The sequence below is a fragment of the Somniosus microcephalus genome, chromosome 1 (assembly GCF_052327205.1).
Source record: "Somniosus microcephalus isolate GS21.2 chromosome 1, FLI_Smic_1.0, whole genome shotgun sequence".
NCBI lineage: Eukaryota > Metazoa > Chordata > Chondrichthyes > Squaliformes > Somniosidae > Somniosus > Somniosus microcephalus.
Window position 1 is genome coordinate 197,086,239 of NC_140987.1, and position 24,512 is coordinate 197,110,750.

Below are 24,512 nucleotides of genomic sequence, written 5' to 3' on the forward strand. Positions count from 1 at the left end.
AAGAGTGAATTTCAATCTCATAAATTGTCAAAGGAGAGGAATGTTTGTGTAAAAGTTCAAATAGGGTCAGTCCACAGGATAACATGTTTTTCCAGGTCACTATTTACATGATGGCCTGTCTTGTTTACTTAAAATAACTCCAATGACATGCAAATAGTACTCCGTGGGCTATCTGTTGTGATCCTTGTATTAAAGCAATAGATAAAATTAAATGTTCAAATCTCTGGTAACATTACATTAGTAAAGCTTGCGTTATGAAGAAACACAAGAAATTAAAGACTGGGGGGGCAGAAATTCATTATCGCCCCGTTTGGGGGCGGTAACCTTTGAAAGCTGGGAAACGTATGATTCCCAGCTTTCACGAAATTGGGTTTGGCGCTCCAGGAAGGAAGTGGAATGCTAAATCAAGCGCTCCACTTCCTTCCTGGAGTGCAACAGGCAGCAGACGGGGCGGTAGGTGAGCATAGCTGCACAATGGGCCGTGCAGCACTGCCGCGTTCCGAGGCTCCTTCCCTTCCTTAAAGGGAAGGGCCATCGCTGCAGCTCTGCATTGGGACCAGTTAGCTGGTCCCTGACGGCGGCCGTGATCCAGCTCGATCAGCCCCATGCACTCCAGGAGAGTGTCGGGCAGATTGATCGTGGCTCAGGAGAAGCAAACAAATTTGACCAAAACCATTTCAGAAATTTAGATACTTACCTCGGCAACCTCCCCTTTAACTTTCGCCCCCGAAGTGCCCAGCCTCCCGATCAACGCCTCCTGCAGCTGTCAGTGTTTTCACCTGGCGATGCTGCAGGGGGCGGAACCGAAGTTCGGGTCTGGGGCGCTACTGGGGTGATGACGTCACAATCTCCAGGCAAAGGAGATCGGGGTGCAATGTCATATCGCCGCCGCAAACTTCCCGCCGAATACAGCGGGAGTTGATCTTCCCGCTGCGCCCAGTCGGTAAGTGCTTAGTGCCCCATTCGCGCCCCCTGGAGGCGCTAAGGTGCCCAATTTCTCCCCCTGGATTTGCCAGTCAGCATTATTTTAATGCTTGTATTAACCCATTTATTTAAACAGGTTAAAGCCTGCATAAAACTATGGAGATCGAAAAATCTGGATTTAATATCTACAGGATACCAGAACCATTTGGATACAACCCAGGACCTTCAAGGAAATAAACAAGGATATAAATGCAGATGCTTTATCTGGGAACTGGACCATTTTAAATGTTATCCCAAATTGAAAGTAGTGAGACATGAATTTGGTAATAAAGAACATTAGCTTAATATCAGTAGTAGGGGATATTATGCTTGAGAGCATTCTATAGGATGCTATCAGTGTTCATCTAAGTTGAGAGGCCATAATACTAAGCATGGTTTTAGAAACAACAGGTCATGTCTCAAAAATCTACTGGAATTCTTTGAAGAGGTGACAGGAAACAGAGAGTAGTAGTGAATGGTTGTTTATTGGAATGGAGGAAGGTATACAGTGGTGTTCCCCAGGGGTTGGTACTAGGACCACTGCTTTTCTTGATCTATATTAATGACTTAGACTTTGGTGTACAGGGCACAATTTCAAAATATTCAGGTGACACAAAACTTGGAAGTATAGTGAACAGTGATGAGGATAGTGATAGACTTCAAGGAGGACAGGCTAGTGGAATGGGCGGACAAGTGGCAGATGAAATTTATCGCACATAAGTGCGCAGTCATACATTTTGGTAGGAAGAATGAGGAGAGGCAATATAAACTAAAGGGTACTATCCTAAAGTGGGTGTATGAATAGAGAGACCTGGGGGTATATGTGCACAAATCATTGAAGGTGGCAGGGCAGGTGGAGAAAGCGGCTAAAAAAGCTTATGGGATCCTGGGCTTCATTAATAGAGGCATAGGGCAGGATTTTCATTGGGCCGTGGAGGCGGGATTGGAGGGGTGTGGGGGGTTAAAATCGCGAAATCGGGGGGCACGAACCCATCCCGCCCCCAACCCGCCTCCATGCCAGTTTCAAAGGAGGCGGATACCCGACCTGTGCTGGGAGCCGCCTCCCCGAGGCGGGAAGGGGATTAGTGCCAATTAACTGCCTGTTAACAGGTAGTTAACAGGCAGTTTTTGGCCTAATCCCTATTTTTATTCCTGAAGTGTGGGATTCCCGACGGCTCCAAATCACGCCAAGTTAGCGAGGCGGACCGTCGGGCTGAAGGACTTGGAGGGGTCGAGATGTCCGGTGTTCAGGTGAGTGATGTGTGCATGAGTGCAGAGGTAAGTGTGTTTGGTGTGTGTAAAGTGTTTAAAGAAGTTTTACTTACCTTTACAGCCTTCCTTCCTTCAGGTCTCGGGAGTCCCTCATCTCACTGGCACAGAAAGCAGAATGGCCGCGAGCTGTCAAAATCTACAGCATTCTGCTTTCTGTTCTGGAGAGATCTCCAAATCAGCCTGAGAGGAAGGAATTAACTTAGAGTACAGATTGTCAGTGTTTGACAGCTTCAAAGAGCTGTCAAACGCTGATATTTCATCTGTCAAAAGCTCTTGACAGATGAAATGTCAATCTGTGACATTGTAGGAACGGAGGTTCCTATCAAAAAGACTGAGTTCGACCCAGGTAATTAAATTAATGAACTTTAATGAAATCAAACGAGTTTAAACTGGAAACTGCTAGAACACATCAATAACAGGCCTACTCTCCTTGAGGGCTCCACGAGGACTGATCCTCTGATCAGGAGAGTGACGTCATGACGTCATCACGTTCTTCTTGCCATTGGGGCATCACGTGACTAACGGCATGACATCATCACGTTGAAACTGTGCTGTAAAGGTAACTAGGCATTGTACAGTCAAACAGTGTAATTAAAATTAGAGGCACAGACAGTAACTACATTGCTGTTAAAGGAATTATGTACAACCGCTCTGAGTCCTTTGGTGGCTCCGCCACATGCGCCCCCCCAGAATTGTCTTTAACAGAAAAGGTGAGGCGAGGAGGAGGCCTGATGAGCCTGTCCGATCGACTTCGATACCCTGGTAGAGGAAGTTGACGACCGGTGGACGAGTTGGCAGTCGGTGGCGGCTGAGCAGGCGTGGCGAGCGCAGGCGGGTTGTCAGGCGGCTTTGGTTGATCAGGTGCGGCGGCAACGGGCGGTCGGCCACGTTTGGGTGGTTGAGCGACTACGACAGGGTGGTCCAGGTCCAGGTGAGCCGGCTTCAAGCGGTCCACCGAGATGTGATCCGGTTTCCCTCCGACGTCAACCAAAAAGGATTTGTCTCCCGGTTCGATGACGCGGAAAGGACCAGTGTAAGGGGGCTTGAGCAGATCCCGGTGAGCGTCGTGTCGGATGAAGACATACTCCACATTCTTCAGGCCCGGTGGCACGTGGGAGGTCTGCAAACCGTGATTGGACGTAGGTATCGGGGCAAAGCATCTGGCCGCTTCTTGGTGGCGAACGAGTTGCCGGGAGGCGGACCATGGCTCTGTGGGAGAAGGGAGGAAATCTCCTGGTACACGGAGCGGCTGGCCATAGACGAGTTCAGCCGAAGACGATTGTAGATCATCTTTGGGCGCCGTACGGAGACCCAACAGGACCATGGGAGTCTGTCCACCCATCCTGCGCCTTGAAGACTGGCCCGAAGAGAGGCTTTAAACGACCTGTGGAAGCGCTCGCAAAGGCCGTTTGCCTGCGGATGATAGGCGGTGGTGCGATGACGTTTGGTACCGAGCCCCTGAGCCACAGTGTTCCAAAGATCCGAGGAAAATTGTGGCCCGCGGTCAGAGGAGATGTCCGCCGGTACCCCGAAATGGGCGACCCAACAGGAGATGAAAGCTCTAGCGACGTCTGCCGACGTGGTGGAAACCAAAGGAATTGCCTCTGGCCACCTAGTGGTGCGGTCCACTATGGTAAGGAGATGAATATAACCCTGAGAAGGCGGAAGCGGCCCCACGAGGTCCACATGCACGTGGTCGAAACGACGCTCCGGAACAGTGAACGCAGCCACTGGAGCCTTGACATGACGCTGGACTTTGGCCTTCTGGCATACGACGCAGATATTAGCCCAGTCAAGGACATCGATGTGCATACCTTTCCAGACGAACTTGGCTGACATAAGCCATTGCGAAGCCTTCATCCCTGGGTGCGACAACCCGTGTATGGCATCAAAAACCCTCCGGCACCATGCGACTGGCACTATGGGACGAGGAACTGCGGCCTGGAAGGCGACGTCGGTCGCTTGGAAGCTAGAGGGAACGGTTCGATATGATTGGACCTCCGAATCCAAAGCCTGATCTGCCGCCATGAGGGCGTAGTCGATTCCCAGGTGCACCGCGTGGACCGTCGCACGGGAGAGGCAATCTGCCACCAGCTTGTCCTTACCAGACACATGTTGAATGTCCGTGGTAAATTCGGAAATGAACGTCAAGTGACGTTGTTGACGAGCGGACCACGGTTCGGTGGTCTTGGCCATGGCGAACGTAAGGGGTTTGTGGTCGACAAAAGCCGTGAAGGGGCGCCCCTCCAATAAAAACCGGAAATGGCGAATGGCGAGGAAAAGGGCCAGTAGTTCCCTATCGAAGGTGCTGTACTTTTTTTCATTTGTTCGCAATTGACGGCTGAAAAACACCAGCGGTTGCCACGTGCCGTTGACCCACTGTTCTTGCACCGCACCGATGGCGTAGTCTGACGCGTCGGTGGTAAGGGCGGTAGTAGTACCTGGAAGTGGGTGCGCCAGCATGGTTGCGTTGGCCAAAGCGTTCTTGGTGTCGCCGAATGCCTGGATCATTTCAGCTGTCCAGCTGATTGGGCCTTTACCGGACTTGCCCTTGAGGGCCCCGAACAAGGGTTGCATGAGTTGAGCCGCCTTGGGGACGAAACGGTGGTAGAAGTTGACCATCCCCAGGAACTCCTGCAAGGCCTTGACTGTCGACGGCCGCGAGAAAGAAGTAACCGCCTCAACCTTCGTCGCCAAAGGGACGGCGCCGTCCGATGTTATGCGATGTCCCAGGAAGTCGATTTGTTGCAGGCCGAACTGGCACTTGGCTGGGTTGATGATTAAACCTTGTTGGCTGAGGCGCGTAAAGAGGGAACGCAAATGGGAGATGTGCTCCTCCTTGCTGGCACTGGTGATGAGTATGTTGTCAAGGTAGATGAAAAGGAAATGCAGGTCTCGAATGAAGGGAGTCCATTAAACGCTGGAACGCCTGTGCTGCGTTCTTTAAGCCAAACGGCATCCGCAGGAACTCAAAGAGGCCAAAAGGGGTGATGACTGCAGTTTTCGGGACGTCTTGTGGGTGCACTGGAACCTGGTGATATCCACGGATGAGGTCGACTTTAGAGAAGATAGTATTTCCCGCCAAGTGGGCCGAGAAGTCCTGGATATGCGGGATCGGGTACCGATCCGGAGTAGTGGCGTCGTTGAGGCGTCGGTAGTCACCGCATGGCCGCCAGCCGCCGCCTGGTTTCGGCACGATGTGGAGAGGCGAAGACCAGGGACTCTTCGATCACCTAATGATGCCGAGCTGCTCCATTGTGGCGAACTCCGCCTTCGCAGCTGCAATCTTGCCGGGTTCAAGCCTTCTAGCCCGCGCATAAACCGGGGAGCCAGTAGTGGTGATGTGATGTTCAACACCATGTTTCGTCGCCGAAGAGGAGAAGGTGGGCCTTGTCAGTTCCGGAAACTCCCCGAGGAGCCGCATGAAGTCATCTGAAGGAGGGAAAGCACAGGCAATGGAGCGCGCCACGGAGGTACCGTGGAAGCACGGGATCGAGTGGAAGGTGGCCGCGTTGATCAACCGGCGGTGTCGGACATCGACTAGTAGGCTGTTGGCACACAGAAAATCTGCCCCTAGGATAGGCTGTGAGACTGCAGCCGTGACGAAATCCCAAAAGAAGCGCTGACCGCCGAAACAGACTTCGACCCGCCGCTTTCGGAACGTTCGAATAGCTTCGCCATTAGCCGCTACGAGGGAAAAACCGAGGTTCCCAGTCTGCGTGTCGAGCTTCGACGCAGGTAGAATGCTACACTGCGCCCCGGTGTCACAAAGGAAACGGCGGCCCGAGAGGGAATTGGTGATATAGAGGAGTTTCCCCGTAGAACCGACGGCCATCGCCACCGCGGAACGCCCGTTAGACTTGGTCATCTGTCGCCAGGGACGCCGCCTGCGCCTTGTTGTTGTTTTTTTTGGTGAAAAACTGCAGGGGGAACGGCAGCATTGTGCTTTCGTGCCAAAACGGGTGTGGTAGGAGCACCAGCCTGCTGTAGGAGAAACCGGGACCGCGTCTGTGGGGGGTGGGCGCCTCGTGGCCGCGCAGCACTGCTGGGTAACCGTGAAAATCTTATTGGCTTCAGCCGCAAGCTTGGCGCAGTCAGTAATGTCGGAGCTGGCCAGGGCAGCCTGAACCTGTTCAGGCAGTTGATAGAGGAAAAGCTCCCGGAAGATGAAACATTCTGGTTCAGCACCCAAGAGCGTGAGCATTTGGCTCATGAGCTTGGACGGTTTGGAGTCCCCGAGGCCGGGCAGCGTGATGAGCCGGCGAGCACGCTCCGACTTTGATAGCCCGAAAACCTGAAGCAACCGCGCCTTAATTGCATCATACTTGCTGTCAGTAGGAGGACTACCGATGAGGCTGATGATCCGTGATGCAGTTGCGCTGTCGAGGGCAGAGACCACGTAATAATAACGGGTCTGATCCACGTTGTTGTTCCGAATGGCGAACTGGGCTTCAGCCTGGATGAACCAGGCGTCTGGTTGTTGCTCCCAGAACTGTGGCAGTTTCAGCGTGACGGCGTTCGTGTCCATGTCGAATCTTCCACGAAAATCGTTCGTAGAAGTCGGGGTCACCAATGTAGGAACGGAGGTTCCTATCAAAAAGACTGAGTTCGACCCAGGTAATTAAATTAATGAACTTTAATGAAATCAAACGAGTTTAAACTGGAAACTGCTAGAACACATCAATAACAGGTCTACTCTCCTTGAGGGCTCCATGAGGACTGATCCTCTGATCAGGAGAGTGACGTCATGACATCATCACGTTCTTCCCGCCATTGGGGCATCACGTGACTAACGGCATGACGTCATCACGTTGAAACCATGCTGTAAAGGTAACTAGGCATTGTACAGTCAAACAGTGTAATTAAAGGTACAGGCACAGACAGTAACTACATTGCTGTTAAAGGAATTATGTACAACCGCTCTGAGTCCTTTGGTAGCGCCGCCACAACATCACCTGTTGCCGGGTGGCCCTTAATTTGCCTGCTGAGTCCGCTGGGCGGGCTCAACAAGGTCAATCAAGTGAAAATCACGTGGGTTGGCCACAACTCGATGGAGGCAGGACTACAACTCCAAAAGTTGTAGTCCCACCACCTACACGCCTCCAGTATCAAAATCCAGCCCATAGTGTACAAAAGCAAGGAAATTGTGCTGAACCTTTATAAAACACTGGTACGATAGCAAAATACTGCAGATGTTGGAAATCCGAAATAACAACAGAAAATGCTGGAAAAACTCAGCAGGTCAGGCAACATCCGTGGAGAGAAATTTGAGTTGACGTTTCGGGTTGGACCCTTCTTCAAAACTGGAAAGAAAAGAAACTAGATCGGAGGCAGGGCTGCGATCGGACAAAAGAATAAAAGAAACAAAAGAAGTAAAAGAGATTAGAAGCTAGACGAGATAGTAATAGGCTGGGATTAGGTGTAAAGTGTACTGGCAGGGCAAAAGATAGCTGCCAGGTGTGAGAAACAAAAGGAAAGGGGGGGGGGGGAAAAGGAGTGGAACAATTACAAGAGAAAATAAAATGGGGGCCGAGCTTATGATCTGAAATTGTTGAACTCGATATTGAGTCCGGAAGGCTGCAGACTGCCTAATCGGAAGATGAGGTGCTGTTCCTCGAGTTTACGTTGAGCTTCCGTGGAACAATACAAGAGGCCAAGGACGGTGAGGTCCGAGTGGGAATGGAGCGGTGAATTAAAATGACAGGCGACCGGAAGCTCGGGGTCACCCTTACGGACTGAACGGAGGTGTTCCGCAAAGCGGTCACCCAATCTGCATTTGGTCTCCCTATATATATATTGATATACCTATTGATATACCTATCAATTCATCCAATGAAAAGCGACAAGTTAAGAAAGTAACTATAGGTTTTTATTGGCTAAATAACAGAGCCCACCCTCGTGGGTGATCGGATCCAACAAGGAGGAATACCAGCCAGTCGACCACCTTTATACCTGGGCAGGTAGGTGGAGCCATGGGCGGAGTCAGCAGTGGTCAGCCCAGGTATAACAGTGTGACAAGAGGCGACCTCATATAGTGATACAACAGTGTGAACAGTGATAACCATAGAATAACGATATAACAGTGATAACTATAGTGTAACGATAGTGAACGATAAAAGTGGTTTACCACATTCACCCCTTGTTTAGATTTGAGTCCGGCGGGGTGAAGTGTACTACCAGTTCTGGTATGTCAGTCTGTCCGGAGGCCTCGTAAGCCTTTCTGATCGTCGCAGCGGCGGTGTTGCATTATCCGGTGTTAATGCTGGTGTCTGCGTGGTCGGCGAAGGCTCGTGGGGTTCCGGCATGCCGTCTACCTGGGCTGGAATTGGGGGGGTGGTGGGGGGGGTGGGTGAAGGTGGTGTCTCCGGAGTGCCCGAGGGTGCGAGGTCTCGTAAGGAGACTGTGTCCTCCCGCCCGTCTGGGTATGCCACATAGGCGTACTGGGGGTTGGCGTGCAGGAGGTCCACCCTCTCGACCAGGTTCGGCCTCAACTGGAGTATTGTGTCCAATTCTGGGAACCGCACTTTGGGAAGGACGAGAAGGCCTTAGAGAGGGTGCAGAAAAGATTTACAAGAATGGTTCCAGGGATGAGGGACTTCAGTTACGTGGATAGACTGGAGAAGCTGGGGTTGTTCTCCTTCGAGTAGAGAAGGTTGAAAGGAGATTTGATAGAGGTATTCAAAATCATGAGGGGGTCTGGACAGAGTAGAGAGAGAGAAACTGTTCCCATTGGCAGAAGGGTCGAGAACCAGAGGACATAGATTTAAGGTGATTGGCAAAAGAACCAAAGGCGACATAAGAAAAAACTCTTGCACCCAGGCTCTCCAATGACTCCCTCCATATGCTTATGGAGGGAGTCACAGTATGCAGGGAGGTTCCAAAGGCAGAAGAGACCTCCCCAGGGCACCAACATTGGAGATGGGTTGCGGCTGCGCTTGAAATTTCTACACTTTTTACTTCCCACCTGACCCCAACCCACGATTCTTGGAGGTTAAAATTCCACGCATAAACTCAAAAGTAAAATTGCTTGTATCTATATGAGTTTTGCAATTGTCCATTTGTGCTACTGCCGAAGACCAGTTTCACCCATTAGGTCTGATTTTCCTCTGTTTTGCTATTAATTCTCATTTCCTGGGCCCTGAACAGAGGGAAAAGGGGTGTAAACTCATTACACCGATGTCTCCATACCATTTTTACCAACCTTTGCTTATTATTCCTTCTTCCTCTACTCAGGGCACTAGTCAGGTGCAGCATTTCCAAATTGTGCTCACCAGACCTGACCTGAACTCTTTTGGATATTAAAGATTCAGGTCTTAACATGGCCCCAATATGTCACTGACACAGGCCCGCTCATGGCAGGTAACTGTGTCCAGAAATGGGGGCATAAAGCCAGCCGTTGCTGCAATCTGAGAGGCCTGAAGCAGCAGTAATGGTTTCTAGCTGTGGGGCCTTCTGACCAGCTGAAATACTGCTGGGAGTGCAAAATTAGAAAATTGTGTTGAATTACTGGTGATCTCCCATGGCATTGCTCACAGTGAATTGGAGGATATACTATTTTATGATGGCAATTAAAGTCTAAGCACTGTTTTCACTTTAAATGATAACGATTTCCGCAGCTCAGTATTGGGGAAGCCCTTTAGGGAATCCTACCCTAAAAGCCGCGTTCCCTACAGAAAGCGCTTAAACAATTTAAAGGTGATTCCAAGTCACTACATAGAATTTATAACACAGAAACAGGCTGTTTGATCTATTCAATCCTTGTTCTTAATTATCCTCCAACCAAGCAATAGTCCTAATCCCATGTGCATGTCCTGTTTCCATATCCCTTCATCTCCCTTTCCTTTAACCACAAGAATATTGGCCAGGACAGTGGGCAAATGCCTCTGTTCTTTGTCAATTAGTTGTCATGGGATCTTTTGCATCTGCCAAAGCAGATAGATGGTTTAACATCTCATCCAAAAGGTGGCACCTCCAACAGTGCAGCACTCCCTCAGTACTGTACTGAAGTGACAGCCTAGATTATGTGCTCAAGTCTCCAGAGTGAGCATTGAACCCACTACTTTCTGACTCACATGCAAGAGTGCTCCTCCTGTGCCAAGGCTAACAATGCAGGTGTTTCACTGTGGGGTTGAGAGGAAAGGGTTGTTCAAGGGAACCTTGGAGATAGGAGGAGGGGGACTTGGAACAGTGGAGAAAAAGTGCAATAACACTGTATAATTGTACTCCAGTGTGAAAGTGGCACAGTCTTCATTAAAAAGCACTTGTGAGCAAAAGGAAATTGCCAACCCCCCAATACAATAATATAAATTTAATTAAAATGCATAAAAGTGGCATTAAACGGAGTGCACTCAAACAGAATGTTTTAGTTGGGAATTTGGAAAGAGTGGGAATTCGATGAAGAGGGGGAAGTACCTAATTGGAGGTGGTGTCAGCGGCGGAACCTTCGACGATTTCCAAAAAACAAGGAGTGATGTCACAGGACAGGAGGTTGGTTAGTATTGAGGTTTTTTGTTTTCTAATTTCTCTCTAACCTGTGACAGTGGTTTAAACTAGGTGGGGGAAACTATAAAGTACTGTATTAAATTTATAGCTCAACTAGTTAAGCTAATTAATATAACTATAAATAATCATTGAATAAAGACTTTAACTAATTAAATAAATAAAATAAGGCCAGACTAAGATATGGCAGAGCAGGTTGCGTGTCTGGACTGCAGTATGTGGGAGTTTGTGGACAGCGAGACTGTCCTGAGCGAACATGTCTGCAGGAGATGTCTCCATCTCGAATCTCTTCAACTCAGAGTCATTGAGCTGGAGTGCAGGTTGAAGACACTCCGACACATAAGGGAGGGGGAGGAATTTCTGGACAGTTTTATCTAGAATACAGTCACACCCCAGTGGAACAGCACAGGTTCAGGAAGGGGAGGGTGTGACTGTTAGGGAGCCGGGTAGCGGGGATTTAGGAGAGGTTGAGAAGAAGGTCCCGCAGACACTGGTCCTGCCCAACAGGTACGATGTACTCGCTATATGTGAGGACAAGGGGAAAGACTGCAGGGAGGACAGCCACAATGTAGACCAAGGCACCATGGCTCAGAAGGCTGTCCAAGGTGGGGAAGAGCAGAATAGAAATGTGGTAGTGATAGGGGACTCTATAATTAGGGGGATAGATAGCGTCCTCTGCAGACAAGAATGAAAATTCCGAAGGGTGTGTTGCCTACCCGGTGCCAGGGTACGGGATATCTCACGGCGGCTGGAGAGGAACTTGGAAAGAGAGGGTGTAAATCCAGTTGTCGTGGTTCATGTTGGAACAAACAACATAGGTAGGAACAGGGAGGAGGTCCTGCTGAAAGTGTATCAGGATTTAGGCTCTAAATTAAAAAGCAGGACCTCAAGAGTAATAATCTCTGGAGCCACGTGTAAATTGGCATAGAAGCAGACAGGACAGGAGAATTAAAACGTGGCTAAAGGGCTGGTGTGGGAAAGACGGGTTCCTTTTCATGGGACACTGGCACCAGTTCTGGGACAGAAATGAGCTGTACCGATGGGACGGGCTCCACCTGAACCGGGATGGGACCAGTGTCCTAGTGGAAAGGGTAAATAGGGAGGTGGCAAAGGCTTTAAACTAGTAAGATGGGGAGAGGGATTTACAAGAAATGCAACCAGCCTAAATATAAACAAAACAGGAAAAGAGAACATAGGAAAGAATAAAGTCAGGGAGGACATTGATGGCAAGGGAATAAATAGAGTTATAGAACAGGGGTCTAAAAAGATGTTTAAACATAAAGTGAGAGGAAATCCTATAAAAAATGAGTTAAACTGTCTGTACAGCAATGCACACAGTGTCCGTAATAAAACAGGGGAGCTGTAGGCAATATAGCGTTGCAAGGAACCAGACATAGTAGGGATTACTGAGACATGGCTATAGAAAAATCAGGACTGGGTATTAAACATTGCAGGGTATAACATATATAGAAAAGACAGAGAGGGAAAAAGGGGAGGTGGAGTAGCTGTACTTATTAGGTATAACATAATGGCAGTAGAAAAAAGTGACGCAGCTATCAGCAAGACAAAAATGGAATCCATATGGACAGAGATAAAAGATAATGGCCCAGAACTTGGTGTCGGGGGCTTGCCGCGGGTGCAAGCCCCCGATCTGCACTCACCCTGCGCGCTGACATCTGAAGCCCGGGCCTGCTTGCATTTTCTGTCACAGGCCCGGTTCAGATGTCAGCGCGCAGTGCTTACCTGATCCAGCGGCGTAGTTAGTGCGATGTGCCGGCTGGGATCAGGTGAGCACTGTACAACCAATCAGGGGAGGGGAAGGTTCATTCATGAGTTTGAGAGTAAGAACTGTCAAACTCATGAAAACTACGGGGGCCCAAAACACTATTTAAACTTTAAATAAAAATTTAAAAAACATCCCAATCATTAAATTAAGTATAAATAAGTTTTAAAAAATAATTTAAACAATAATTTTTTTTTTTGAAAAAAATAAATTTTTAATAAAAAGGGTCTAAAACTAAACTTACCTTATTGTAGATCCTTTAAAATAATAAACCTGTGGAGAAAAAATATTCTAAATTACACTAAAACACCACTTACCTGTAAAAATAAATACTTACGTGTGCTTTTTACAAGCGTAAAGACCGGAGGCCTTTAGACATGCGCAAATCCCCCAAAACGGAGGAAATCCAAGACGCACGCGCTGCCCCCTACAGCGCACACGCTAGCCTCTTCACGTCTTGGGTTAGAGGAGAGGAAATGCCGGTTTTCAGCGCATGCGCTGTGCATGCTGAAAACCGGCATTTCCTCCGGCCAGACGCGTGAGTACCCCTTCCGTACTCACGCGTTTGGGGAGGAATTTCTGCCCCAATAAAGGATCAATCACACTAATAGGCATAGTCTACAGACCACCTAATAGTGGAAGGCAGGTGGAGGAAGAAATATGCAGATAAAATTAGGGAAATGAGTAAAAAAACAGAATAATAATCATGGGGGATTTCAACTACCCCGATATTAATTGGACAGAAGAGGTAGGTAAAGAGGATAATGGAATGGAGTTTCTACAATGTGTACAGGACTCCTTTCTAACCCAATATGTAAAAAGCCCAACAAGGGAGGATTCGCTATTAAATCTAGTAATGGGCAATGAACCAGAGCAGATAAGAGAAGTAAAAGTAGGGGAACATCTAGGCAACAGTGACCATAATATAACACGCTTTAAGATGATAATTGAGAAGGACATAAGTATAATGAAAACCAGGGTAATAGATTGGAGAAAAGCTGATTTTGAAGGGCTGAGAATAGAACTTGGGAAAATAAAATGGGCAACAATATTGACAAAAAACAATGTAGAACAGCAATGGGAAACATTTAAAACGGTGTTCAATAGAGTGCAGGAACAATATATTCTGCTAAAAGGAAGAACAAACTAAACACGAATGAGACTCCATGGATGAATAAAGCCGTAAGTGAACAATTGAGGGTAAGGAAAGAGGCATACATTAAGTGTATAGGTAGCAGGCGAGTGCATGATAAGGGAGAATATGAAAAGATTAGGAGAGAAGTCAAAAATACAATTAGGAAGGCAAAGAGGAACTATGAAATTAAATTATCAAGGAACATAAAACAAAACAGTAAAATATTTTACAGGCACATCAATAAAAAAAGGAACAGAATAGCAAAATACTGCAGATGCTAGAAATGTGAAATAACAACAGAAAATGCTAGAAACACTCAGCAGGTCAGGCAGCATCGTGAAGAGAGAAACAGAGTTAACGTTTCAGGTCGATGACCCTTCTGATGGAGGGTCATCAACCTGAAATGTTAACTGAGTGTTTCCAGAATTTTCTGTTCTTATTTATAATAAAAAAAGGAATGTTGGGATGGGTATAGGGCCATTAAGGGACAGACAGGATAATACCAGAGGTAATGATAGAGAGATGGCAGAAATATTAAATAATTGTTTTGCTTCAGTATTTACCAGGGAGATAGAACAGGTGGACATGACATTGGATGTTGAGATTAGTAATGAGATAAGTGCATCTATCTATATATATATAAATTGCTCTTCTGTCTGTCTGTCTGTCTGTCCTCTATACACTCAAAAGTTATAGAGCGTACCTACACGTGTGTTACATCAAAAGAATGCTTACGATTCCGGAATGGTCATAAGCATATTTACTTTTCGGTGAGACAAACATTGTGCCGACGGTATCCAAAAAACGTTCAAAATTCCGCTTATTATCCGCTCATTAGCATTGAGTGATGAGAAGGCTGACCAATCGTACAGTCGAGCAACCCGACGGTTGACCAATCGCTGCGTTACGGGGGCAGGTTCATTGCGTGTGCAGGCGGGCCATCCTAGAGTTGAGTGACGTGATGATTGACCAATCCTACAGTTCAGTGACCTGACGGTTGACCAATCGGTGCATGTGTGGGCGGGCCTAATCATTCTGAACTGAGGTGAGTGTCAGCCATCTTGATTCCAAACTCTTCATTTGTTTCTCCCATCGGGGTTTTATCTTTTTAAAAAAAAATACAAACATTTCGGCCATTTCCTCCACACTTACATTGGAAATCAACTTTTTAATTAAAAAAACCCAGGGGGCGCTTTCCGACAAAGACGTCGCGGTTTTCATTCGGAGGCAGACGGGGGGGGGGGGGTGGGGGGGAGAACGTTTAATGGATTTTTCCCCGCTTTAATTACCGACTTTTAAAAATTTTACTTCAGTTTTTTCCTAAAAATATAAATAAACTCTCTGTTCATAGCTCCTTATTTCTCTCGGGGTTTTATCTTTAAAAAAAAACATTTCGGCTCCTTCTACTCACATCGCCTAGCAACAGTAACCAGGGAAGCCTCAGTCCAACGTGACAAAGAACAACTACAACTACCAGCATGCTGTGTGCGTGCTGCACATGCGCATTCAGGGTGTAACTGGGCGTGCTCCGACTCACTTGCTCCCTCCCTCCAGTCCCGGGCGGTGTCTCAAGCCCGAGACACAGAGCGCAGTAGCGCAGGCCCAGTCGCAATTGCCGGTCTTCAAGCCGGCTCGGGAGGGCGGGGGGCGGGGCTCGGGAGGGCGGGAAGGGGGGGAAAGGTTACCCCGGCAACCGGGCCTGGCCCTCACAGCCTCCAGCCAGCTGACGCCCGTTCCCGGGGCTTGGCTCCAGCCGCAATCGGCGGTCTTGAAGCGGGCCGGGGCTCGGGAGGGCGGGGCTCGGGAGGGCATGAAGGGGGGGAAGGGTTACCCCGGCAACCGGGCCCGGCCCTCACAGCCTCAAGCCGGCTCACGCCCGTTCCCGGGGCTTGGCTCCATTTGCGGCCGCGGGCCACTGGCCCTCTCTCTCTCCTTCCCTCTGTCTCTCTCCCCTCTCCCCCCTCTCTCTCTCTCCCCCCAGTCTCTCTCTCCCCCAGTCTCTCTCTCCCCCAGTCTCTCTCTCTCCCCCCCAGTCTCTCTCTCTCTCTCTCCCCCCAGTCTCTCTCTCTCTCTCTCCCCCCTCCCCCCCAGTCTCTCTCTCTCTCTCTCTCCCCCCCAGTCTCTCTCTCTCCCCCAGTCTCTCTCTCTCTCTCTCTCCCCCCCAGTCTCTCTCTCTCTCTCTCCCCCGTCTCTCTCTCTCTCTCCCCCCAGTCTCTCTCTCTCTCCCCCAGTCTCTCTCTCTCTCTCTCCCCCTGTCTCTCTCTCTCCCCCACTCTCTCTCTCTCTCTCCCCAGTCTCTCTCTCTCCCCCAGTCTCTCTCTCTCTCTCTCTCCCCCCCAGTCTCTCTCTCTCCCCCCAGTCTCTCTCTCTCTCCCCCCCAGTCTCTCTCTCTCTCCCCCCAGTCTCTCTCTCTCTCCCCCCAGTCTCTCTCTCTCCCCATCCCTCTCTCTCTCTCCCCCCAGTCTCTCTCTCTCTCCCCAGTCTTTCGCTCTCTCTCTACCCCCCAGTCGCTCTCTCTCTTCCCCCCCAGTCGCGCTCTCTCTCTTCCCCCGTCGCTCTCTCTCTTCCCCCCAGTCGCTCTCTCTTCCCCCCAGTCGCTCTCTCTCTTCCCCCCAGTCGCTCTCTCTCTTCCCCAGTCCCTCTCTCTCTTCCCCCCAGTCGCTCTCTCTCTTCCCCCCAGTCGCTCTCTCTCTTCCCCCCAGTCGCTCTCTCTCTGCCCCAATCGCTCTGTCTCTCCCCCCAGTCTCTCTCTCTCCCCCCAGTCTCTCTCTCTCTCTCTCTCCCCCAGTCTCTCTCTCTCTCTTCCCCCCAGTTGCTCGCTCTCTTCCCCCCAGTCGCTCGCTCTCTTCCCCCCAGTCGCTCTCTCTCTTCCCCCCAGTCGCTCTCTCTCTTTCCCCCTTCGCTCTCTCTCTTCCCCCAAGTCACTCTCTCTCTTCCCCCCAGTCGCTCTCTCTCTTCCCCCCCAGTCACGCTCTCTCTCTCTTCCAACAACAACATGCCCTCAAAAAAGCCTCAGCACCGCCGGGCACTTCAGCTAGTTTAAAATAAAAAAAGTGGATATATTAAATAAACTAATCAAACTCAATGAGGATAAAACCCTGGTCCAGATGGATTGCATCCACGCATTTTAAAAGAATCTAGGGAAGAGATAGCAGAGGCATTACTATATACATACATACATCTATATATAAAGCAGTATGTCTGTCTGTCTGTCTGTATGTCTGTCTGTATGTCTGTCTGTCTGCTATACACTCAAAAGTTATAGAGCGTACCTACACATATGTTATATCAAAAGAAAGCTGATGATCAGGGGAGTGTCATAGGTGTATTTACTTTTTGGTCAGACAAAAATTGTTCCGACAGTATACAAAAAACTTTCAAAAATCCACTCATTAGCAGTTGACCAATCCTACCGCTCATTAGCGTTGAGTGACGTGATGGTTGACCAATCCTACAGTTCAGTGACCTGATGGTTGACCAATCGGTGCGTCACGGGCGGGACCTAATCCTGCAGCCTCCCGAAACTTCGCCGCCATTTTTTCCCCTGCTTTTCCTCCACAGCGAGCTGGGCAGCTGCGTTGGCCCGCCTGAGCGGGAGGTGAGTTGGGGTCACTCGGGCTTCACAACCGCTCGGCCCGAGACACAGAGCGGGGGAGCGGCACTGGGCGGCCGTCAACCACGCGGCCCGACACACAGAGCGCGGGAGCTGCAGCGGCCGGCCGTCAACCGCGCCGCCCTCTAAACTGCCCTGGCAACGCCGGGCCCCCCCGGCTAGTAGTTAATAATTCGTTAGAAAAAGGTGTAGTGCCAGAGGACTGGCAGATAGCTAACACAATACCGATATTTAAGAAGGGGGATAGAACATGTCCAGAGAATTATAGACCAGTCAGCTTAACATCGGTGGTAGGAAAAGTAATGGAATCCCTACTAAAGGAGAAAATAGAAGAACATCTAGAAACCAAAAATATAGTAATGAATAGTCAGCTTAGATTTCAAAAGCGAAAGTATTGATTGACCAACCTCATTAAATGTTTTGAAGAGGTAACAGAGAGAGTAGACAATGGTAATGCAGTAATGTAATTTATCTAGATTTTCAAAAGGCCTTCGATAAGGTACCCCATAATAGACTAATGAACAAGGTCAGAGAATGCAGAGTCACCTGACAAGTAGCAGAATGCATAGCTAGCTGGCTTCAAGACAGAAAGCAGAGAGTAGGCGTAAAAGGTAGCTATTCACAGTGACAGAAGGTGGTGTTCCACATGAATCAGTGCTGGGACCACTGTTGTTCACAATTTATATTAATGATGTAGACTTTGGAATCAAAAGCACAATTTCTAAATTTGCGGATGACACCAAATTGGGGGGGTGGGTAGTCAATACTGAGGAGGACTGCAACAAATTACAGGAGGACATTAATAAACTTGCAGAATGGGCATATAATTGGCAAATGAAGTTCAACACAGATAAATGTGAGGTATTATATTTTGGTAGGAAGAATAGGGAGGTCACTTATTACTTGGAGGGTGCGAGTCTAGGTGGGGTAGAGGAACAAAGGAATCTCGCAGTACAAATACACAAATCATTAAAAGCTGTGACACATGTTAGCAAGGCCATAAAAAAAAGCACTAGGGTTTATTTCTAGAGGTATAGAATTGAAAAGTAGGGAAGTTATGCTAAATAACAACAGAAAATGCTGGAAAAACTCAGCAGGTCAGGCAACATCCGTGGAGAGAAATTTGAGTTGACGTTTCGGGTTGGACCCTTCTTCAAAACTGGAAAGAAAAGAAACTACATCGGAGGCAGGGCTGCGATCGGACAAAAGAATAAAAGAAACAAAAGAAATAAAAGAGATTAGAAGCTAGACGAGATGGTAATAGGCTGGGATTAGGTGTAAAGTGTACTGGCAGGGCAAAAGATAGCTGCCAGGTGTGAGAGAGAAACAAAAGGAAAGGGGGGGGGGGGAAAAGGAGTGGAACAATTACAAGAGAAAATGAAATGGGGGCCGAGCTTATGATCTGAAATTGTTGAACTCGATATTGAGTCCGGAAGGCTGCAGATTGCCTAATCGGAAGATGAGGTGCTGTTCCTCGAGTTTACGTTGAGCTTCCGTGGAACAATACAAGAGGCCAAGGACGGTGAGGTCCGAGTGGGAATGGAGCGGTGAATTAAAATGACAGGCGACCGGAAGCTCGGGGTCACCCTTACGGACTGAACGGAGGTGTTCCGCAAAGCGGTCACCCAATCTGCGTTTGGTCTCCCCAATGTAGAGGAGACCGCATCGTGAGCAGCGAATACAGTATACTAGATTGCGAGAAGTACAAGTAAATCGCTGTTTCACCTGGAAGGGGTGTTTGGGGCCCTGGACAGTGGGAAGGGGGGAGGTATAGGGGCAGGTGTTACATCTCCTCCGCTTGCACGGGAAGGTGCCAGGCGAAGAGGAAGGGCTGTTTGGGGTGATAGAGGAGTGGACTAGGGTGTCTCGGAGGGAGCGGTCCCTGCGGAATGCTGAAAGGGGAGGGGAGGGGAAGATACGTTTGGTGGTGGGATCACTTTGGAGGTAGCGGAAATGCCGGAGGATGATCCGTTGAATGTGGAGGCTGGTGGGGTGAAAGGTGAGGACAAGGGGAACCCTATCGTGGTTCCGGGAGGGAGGGGCAGGGGTGAGGGCAGAAGTGCGGGAGATAGAACTGACACGGTCGAGGGCAGTGTCAACCACAGTAGAGGGGAATCCTCGGTTGCGGAAAAAGGAAGACATGTCTGAAGCACTGGTGTGGAAGGTGGCGTCGTCGGAGCAGATACGGCGGAGGCGGAGAAACTGGGAGAATGGAATAGAGTCCTTACAGGAAGCGGGGTGGGAGGAAGTGTAGTCCAGGTAGCTGTGGGAGTCAGTGGGCTTGTAGTAAATATTGGTCGATAACCTATCCCCAGAGATGGAGACGGAGAAGTCGAGGAAGGGAAGGGAAGAGTCCGAGATGGACCATGTGAAGGTGAGGGAAGGGTGGAAATTGGAGGCAAAGTGAATGAAATTGTCAAGTTCGGGGCGAGAGCAGGAAACGGCACCGATACAGTCATCAATGTATCGGAAAAAGAGGTGAGGGAGGGGACCCGAGTAGGACTGGAACAAAGATTGTTCCACATAGCCCACGAAAAGGCAGGCATAGCTAGGACCCATGCGGGTACCCATGGCAACACCTTTGATTTGGAGGAAATGAGTGGAGTTAAAGGAGAAGTTGTTCAATGTGAGAACAAGTTCAGCCAGGCGGAGGAGGGTCGTGGTGGATGGGGACTAGTCGGGCCTCTGTTCAAGGAAGAAGCGGAGCGCCCTCAGGCCATCCGGGTGGGGGATGGAGGTGTAGAGGGATTGTACGTCCATGGTGAAAAGGAAGCGGTTGGGGCCAGGAAACTGGAAACTGTTAAAGTGGCGGAGGGCGTCCGAAGAGTCGCGGATGTAGGTGGGAAGAGACTGGACAAGGGGAGAAAAGATAGAGTCAAGATAGGAAGAGATAAGTTCTGTAGGGCAAGAACAGGCTGAAACGATGGGTCTACCAGGGCAGTCCTGTTTGTGGATCTTGGGAAGGAGGTAGAAGCGGGCTGTGCTAAACCTGTATTGAACCTTGCTTAGACCACACTTAGTACTTTATACAGTTCTGGTCACCATATTATAAAAAGGAAATAGAGGCACTGGAGCGGGTGCAGAGAAGATTTACAAGGATGATACCTTTAAAGAAAGACTTGCATTTATATAGTGCCTTTCACAACCACCAGATGTCTCAAAGCGTTTTACAGCCCGTGAAGTACTATTTGAAGTGGAGCCAGTGTTGTAACGTGGGAAACGCAGCAGCCAATTTGTGCACGTCAAGCTCCCACAAACAGCAATGTGATAATGACCATATAATCTGTTTTTGTTATGTTGGTTGAGGGATAAATATTGGCCAGGACACCGGGGATAACTCCCCCTGCTCTTCTTCAAAATACTGCCATGGGATCTTTTACGTCCACCTGAGAGAGCAGACGTGGCCTCGGTTTAACGTCTCCTCTGAAAGACGGTACCTCCAACAGTGCAGCACTCCCTCAGCACTGCACTGGAGTGTCAGCCTAGCTTTATGTGCTCAAGTCCCTGGAGTGGGACTATGAACCCACAACCTTCTTACTCAGAGGAGAGTGTGCTGCCAACTGAGCCACAACTGACACTCAAAGAGTGGTGAGAATGTGGAACTCGCTACCACAGAGAGTGGTTGAAGCGAACAGTATAGATGCATTTAAGGGGAGGCTAGACAAGCATATGAGGGAGAAGGGAATAGAGGGTTATGCTGATAGATTTAGATGAGGGAAGATGGGAGGAAGCTCGAGTGGAGCATAAATGACAGCATAGACTGGTTGGGCCAAATGGCCTGTTTCTGTGTCGTATATCCTATGTAATCCTATTTAATAACTGTCACTTACACACTGGATTACTGCAGTGAAAATAAGGCATGGCTCATCTCTTGCCCTAAAGAAAAATATTTTGTCAAATTCTCTTCTCATGTCCCTTTAATGTAATAAATAAAAATGCAGTTTCAGTGTATATATAAGCAACATTTAAAATAAATCATTTTGTGTTCAGCCACACTATCTCAGTGCAAGGGTTGGGTGAATAAACAGTTAAATTTGTACAAATATTGTTGCAGTAGCACATGTTTAGGAGCAAGATTAAGAAAAAACACATACTTCAGAAAACGTAGGGTTGTACGTAAATGAAAATGTCAAGTTTGTTCCAAAGTTCACAAACTCTGTCGAAAGAATAATAGTAGGAGAGCTTTTTACTGCACATTTCCTTTAACTGACGTGGTTTGGGGAATATCACTGAGACCTCAGAGAGTTCATAGAATATGTCATACATAACTTGGCAACAATTTGTAAACTTTAGGGGTGCAAATCAAACACATCTGACAAAACTCAAACTTGGATTGTTTCCTTTTTCTAGTTTCTCACAAAACAATCTAATTCCTGCTTCCTCTGTTACAGTTTGTAATAGCCAACAGGCTTTGTCGTCAGAGGCCACTTCATATATGTTAAGCAACAGCAACATTAGTGAAGGACTGTGAAGAAATAATAGCGTACTTTAAGTGAGTACCGTGAATATAATATTCAAACACGATGGTGCTGTTGTAAAAGTCAATGTAGACCAGGCAATTATTATTTGTTTTACTAAGCTGGAACTACCCTTTCCAGTCGCATTTAATATTACACATCCACAGTATAATAGCCTTTTAGCCTTTTTGCTTTGTGGGTTTGGGTGATTGAAGCTATCTAATGTCTCCTTCTTCACTATTAAAACATCCAGTAAAGCACCAACAACTTGCATCTGTATAGCACCTTCAACGTAGAGTGCTGGCTGCACTTAGGAAAACAGGTCTACATGCGGCTTAACAGGCGGTTACTTTAAGCAACCAACAAGTGAAATATACTGACCTGAATTTGGAACCAGGAGGAGCAGGAATGCTCTTCTAGACCCCACATTCACAGAATGAGGGCCGCTGCGGTCCACTGCTCCCATGATCGCCATCATTACCACCCCTGCTGATCGTTGTCGTTACCTGCCCCCATCCCGATCGCCACCGCTACCTCCCCCTCCCCCCACTTCCTTCTCGACCCGATCGCCCACCACTTCCCGGTTGCCCCTACTTCCTGATTGTCCTCTTCATGACTGACCCGCGAGCTGGTGCTGCTGATCTTCAATGCCATTTCGCTGGCAGCTGCCTGTTACGGTCTGCAGCTTGCTGGCTTGATGGAAGTTTTTCTTCATACACTATCAAATCTAATCTTGTATGTTTATAGTTTATACCTCAACCACTAACGCTGGATGTGAATTCAATAGCCTCAAAACTAGATGTGTAAAGAAGTTTATTCTGCCCTCCGTTCTAAAACTCTTACATTTAATTCTGTATCTATGACCCACATTCTTGACTAATCAATTACTGGAAATAGTCTGCTTCTATCTAAACTATTCCATCCTTTCATAATTTTAAACACTTCTACCATATTGCCCCATAATCTACGTTGTTTTAATTCAAAAAGACTTGGGGGGTGAAGTTGGATAAAGCTCAAAAACAGGCGTGGGGAGCGCGAAGTGCGATTGGCCTGCGTCCATTCAAAGTGGTGCAGCATGCACAATTCATGCTGCCTGCTCACTATAATGATTGGAGCGCTGATCTCAGTGGTAAACGCGCTGCTGGTCAGCTTAGCACTCAACAGGGGGGCCAATTTCGGGTGCAGTCCACTCGCCATTAAAATTTGGCCCAGGCTCTCTGCATTACTTGAAGGGGAGGTGGTTTGATGCAGAAGCACCACATTGTCACTCTGAAGCCATGGCTCAACAGGGAAGAGAGAGGGCAAGGAGTTTCTCAGATGCAGCATTGGAGGCCTTGGTGCTGGGAGTGCACAGAAGTCGTCAGATCCTCTACCTACAGGGGGGCAGGAGGCCTTCCAGGCAGCATGCCAGAAAGCTGTGGGAGGATAGCACAAGCTATCATCGTCACGAGTGTTGTCCCCAGGACCTGGATCCAGAGCTGCAAGAAGTTTAATGACCTCACACGAGTGGTCAAGGTCAGTGAACTCATCTTCAAATGCCATATCCCACCACTAGCCTCACACACCTGCTCAATGCACCACACCCCCATCACTCACCTACCAAGAATAGCTAGCAATCACGACTCATACTTCAAAATCATAGCTTCACCTCACCCTCACACACTTACCACTGCTGCAAGACTCACACCCACATCTCACACCTTGCACACTGTCATGAATCTTATCATGACTCATGAAGTAACACTGGGCGGCCAGCTGGTGGCACCGTCCAAGGAGTATAAATACTCGGGCGTGGGCCCAGCTTGCTCAGGATGTTTCTGTAACCAGGAACTAGTGATGTAACTAGAAATCTCATGGTTTTGAAACAGTTGATTAAAGCCTTGTTTTATACTCAAACCAAGTGCTCAGTAGTCTTTTTACATCAATTTAATCAACTGGACCCGCTCCATGCTCTGAGTGGTCTTGGGAACAGACGGCTACAACTCAAACCGTAGAAGGGAACTCGGATGAAGTAATCGATCCATCATGGAGAAACTACTCAGACCCGCCCGCCTCGACCTGGACCCGAATTCACTTACAGCTGCTAAGGTATGGAAACACTGGTATCGTACCTTTAGCAACTTCCTTGAGGAGTGTGGTGAGAATGTTCCTAATAAGTTACAAATGCTTGCCAACTATGTATCCCCTCATGTGTTTGACTATATCGAAGACTGTGTAGACTATGACGCCGCTATCCAAATACTACAGCAACTATATGTTAAACGAAATTTTTGCTCGGCATCTACTGGCCACAACTCGGCAACAACCCGGGGAATCACTTGACGAATTCCTTCAAAAACTTTGCAGGCTCAGCAATGATTGTAATCTTAAAGCTGTCACAGCTGCGCAGTACCAGGAGGAGTTAATTCATGATTCCTTTATTAATGGGATTGCGTCTCCCTTCATACGTCAGCGTCTGTTGGAGAATAAAACCCTCAAGTTACAGGCTGCCTATGACCAGGCATGCTCTTTGGACTTAGCAAAGAGGAATGCAGATACCTATCTTTCACCACGTGCAGGGGCTGCTGCTATCACTTTTAGTGACTCCTTTGACAGGCCTCGGGCGGAAGCCTTCACTGATGATGACTCCCACCTGGCTGATGACAACCCTGTCCTAGAAGCCTTCACTGATGATGACCCCGCCCTAGCGGCATCTTGGCAATCTGGAAGGAAGTGTTTCTTCTGTGGAGGTGCATTCCACTATAGAAAATGTTGTCCTGCTCGTAACGCAGTCTGCAATCATTGCAGTAA

The 24,512-nt window shown here is 48.4% G+C and overlaps 1 protein-coding gene across 5 annotated transcripts in view; it reads right to left on the bottom strand.

The window, feature by feature from the left end:
• adgrv1 (adhesion G protein-coupled receptor V1) overlaps positions 1-24,512 on the bottom strand; it is a 986,427-nt gene that overhangs the window by 249,717 nt on the left and 712,198 nt on the right. The gene's annotated exons all lie outside the window — the stretch shown is intronic.